We start from the raw sequence: 3,702 nt of genomic DNA, 5'->3' as shown, positions 1-3,702 counted from the left end.
ACCTCCTCTACCAGCCCCACGCATCAGGCTTCCAGTGCGTCAGCCCAGCCTCGAGAGTTCGGCAACAGTGTGCAGTCCAGAGTATCCGGCAACAGTGTGCAGTCCAGAGTATCCGGCAACAGTGTGCAGTCCAGAGTATCCAGCACCAGTGTGCAGTCCAGAGTATCCGGCACAAGTGTGCAGTCCAGAGTATCCGGCATCAGTGTGCAGTCTGGAACCGAGGGAGTCTGCCTGCGACCCGGAACCGAGGGAGTCTGCCTGCGACCCGGAACCGGGTGAGTCTGCCTGCGACCCGGAACCGAGGGAGTCTGTCAGCGATCCGGAACTGAATAAGTGTTTGATTAACCTCTTGGGGCTAGGTGGGACGCTAGCGTGCCACCCGTGGTGCACTCCATCAACAGCAGGTGCATTTCAAGAGCGGCAAATTTGAATCCAAATAAATGTCAAAATTCAAATTTTTCAAAAATACAACTATGTTACACCCTTTGAAAGATAAACATCTCCTTAATCTAACCACGTTTTACGATTTCAAAAAGGTTTTACGGCGAAAGCATAAATTTAGAGTATGTTAGGACAGTACATTTACAAGAGTTGTGTGTAATGTTTTGTCAAGTCAAAGACAGGGTCACCAAAACCATAAAACCAGCTAAAATGATGCACTAACCTTTTACAATCTCCATCAGATGACACTCCTAGGACATTATGTTAGACAATGCATGCATTTTTAGTTCTATCAAGTTCATATTTATATCCAAAAACAGCGTTTTACTATGGCATTGATGTTGAGGAAATCGTTTCCCTCCAATAACCGGCAGTCAAGTCAGCGTAACAAATTAAATAATTAAAATTAGAAAACATTGGTAAAATATTATATTGTCATTTAAAGAATTATAGATTTACATCTCTTGAACGCAATCAACTTGCCAGATTTAAAAATAACCTTACTGGGAAATCACACTTTGCAATAATCTGAGCACTGCGCCCAGAAAAATACGCGTTGCGATACAGACTAGACGTCATGTTGGGGAGATCTAAAATCGAAAATACTATGTAAATAATCCATTACCTTTGATTCTCTTCATCAGATGTCACTTCCAGGTATCACAGGTCCATAACGAATGTAGTTTTGTTCAAAAAAGCTCATCATTTATGTCCAAAAATCTCCGTCTCGTTAGCACATGATGTAAGCCAGCCGGACTTCTCGTCATGAACGAGGGGAAAAAATATATTTCCGTTCGTTCAAACATGTCAAACGTTGTATAGCATAAATCATTAGGGCCTTTTTTAACCAGAACATGAATAATATTCAAGGTGGACGAATGCATACTCTTTTATAACGTATTGGAACGAGGGTACCCAACATGAACTCGCGCGCAAGGTGTCTAATGGGCCATCATCGTTCCATGGCTCTTGTTCGGTCAGATCTCCCTCCAGAAGACTCAAAATACTTTGTAAAGGCTGGTGACATCTAGTGGAAGCAATAGGAAGTGCCAAAATATTCCTAAACCCCTGTGTTTTTCAATGGGATAGGTTTAAAGTCAATACAACACATCAGGTATCCACTTCCTGTCAGAAAATGTCTCAGGGTTTTGCCTGCCAAATGAGTTCTGTTATACTCACAGACACCATTCAAACAGTTTTGGAAACTTTAGAGTGTTTTCTATCCATATATAATAAGTATATGCATATTCTAGTTACTGGGTAGGATTAGTAACCAGATTAAATCGGGTACATTTTTTTTATCCAGACGTGCAAATGCTGCCCCCTAGACCCAACAGGTTAACTGTGAACTAAATGAGTCTGCCTACAGCATTAAACGGAATGAGTCTGCCTACGATCCGGAACGGAATGAGTCTGCCTACAGTCCGGAGCCAAGCAAGTCTGTCTACAGTCTGGAGGGCAGTAGGCCCAAACCAGAGCCACCTCCAGGATAGGTAGGGTGGGGAGGGGGGTGTAGCACAAGTGCCGTCGTTGACGGCAGCCACCCTCCCTTCCCTCCCTTTTTTTTTGTTTTGTTTAGGGGGTATTTGGTTTTGGGTTTTGTTGTGGTATTGGGGATTTTTGTGGTTTCTTTTTTAGGTGCATTCGGGGTATGCACCTTTAGGGGGGGTACTGTCGCATCCTGACCAGCAGAGGGAGTAGTTGTTTAGTATTTTTGGTCAGGACATGGCAGAAGTACTGTGTTGTATGTGTTTTTCTGCTATTTCTGTTTCTATGTTGGTCTGTGTGGCTCCCGATCAGGGACAGCTGGTTATCGTTGTTCCTGATTGGGAGTCATATATTAGGAGTGTGTTTGTCACCTGGTTTTTGTGGGTTGTTTTATTTCGCACTGCTACGTATAGTGATAGCCTTTGAAACTGTCTCCTGTCGTTCTAGTTTATTGTTTTTCCGTGTGCATCAAACTTAATAAAATGATGTGGAACACGCAACCCGCTGCGTATTGGTCTGACAGTGATTTCTCCTTATCGTCAGACGACGAAGTTTGTGACACTTGGTAAATATTTTCTTCTTCTTGAACTGCACTGTTGGTTAAGGGCTTGCTTGTAAGTAAGCATTTCACAGTAAAGTCGGTGCATGTGGCAAATAGTTTGATTTGATTTGACACCACCAATACAACAGCAATGTGGGTGTTGGCTATTGCCGCTTAATGCTTGATCTGATTGAATCTAGGCCTAAATGGCTGTGTTTAGGCAGGCAGCCCAATTCTGATATTTTTTCCACTAATTTGTCTTTTGACCAATCACTTTTGATATTTTCACATCAGATCTTTTTCTGATCTGATTGATCAACAGACCAATTTGTGAAAAAAATATCAGAATTGGGCTTCTGTGTGAACAATTTGTCTTTTGGGGTGGTAGGTTTTACATAGATTTGCACTTGGGTGAAGGCTTTCAAACAAATTTCTACTGTATTTGTTGGTGTATGCTGATCCTTTTCTCCATATCTGGAAAGTTAGAATACCGGAAACAAAAAATAAAGCAAAAAGTATTTAATCAATGATCTACAACTGAAAAAAAAGTTAAGTGTTAACAGTGTTGTCACACAGACAATAATACAAACTTATCATGAAATGTAAAAATATATTCAGATTAGATGAATATCTATTAAAATCTATTCTAATTAATTGTCCCCATTTCGATCGTGTGGTTAGTTTCCTTCACTGAGTGTTAGAAACCCTGTAGTTTGACCTCCTCATGTGACTCCCATCCTGAGAGGAAGTCTGTCAGCATTTTACACCACTTATTCTCAGCCTAGGAGGACAATGTAGGTGACTATATTATATACAGTATGAACTGTGGTATGTTTAGTAAGGCGCAACATTCTGAATGTTGTAGAAATGTAACAGGCCATATGAAAAAGCAAGTGTTACTCCAATATGTAAAGTTTATCTGAAAGGTGTTTCAGCCATTTAAATAAGCCCCAGATGACATAACTTTATATACATTTCTATGTACGTACAGTGTCTATTTTCCTGCAAGTATAGTGCAATGTACATGCATTTCTATGTAGATGCATTTGCAAGTATAGTGCAATGTACACTATTTCTAAATGGTGTCTATTTTCCTGGAAGTATAGTGCACCGTATGTGACCTGACAATTAGTTACATCCTCTGGATGGCGTTATTGCTACAAATTTCTCTGGTTTAAGATGGTCATACCAGAAACAGCCCTCCACATGTTCAGTACAACAGACAAAACACA

The sequence above is a fragment of the Salmo salar genome, chromosome ssa11, assembly GCF_905237065.1.
Source record: "Salmo salar chromosome ssa11, Ssal_v3.1, whole genome shotgun sequence".
Lineage (NCBI taxonomy): Eukaryota > Metazoa > Chordata > Actinopteri > Salmoniformes > Salmonidae > Salmo > Salmo salar.
The sequence above is the reverse complement of the archived record's forward strand: the minus strand, read 5'-3'. Positions refer to the sequence as shown.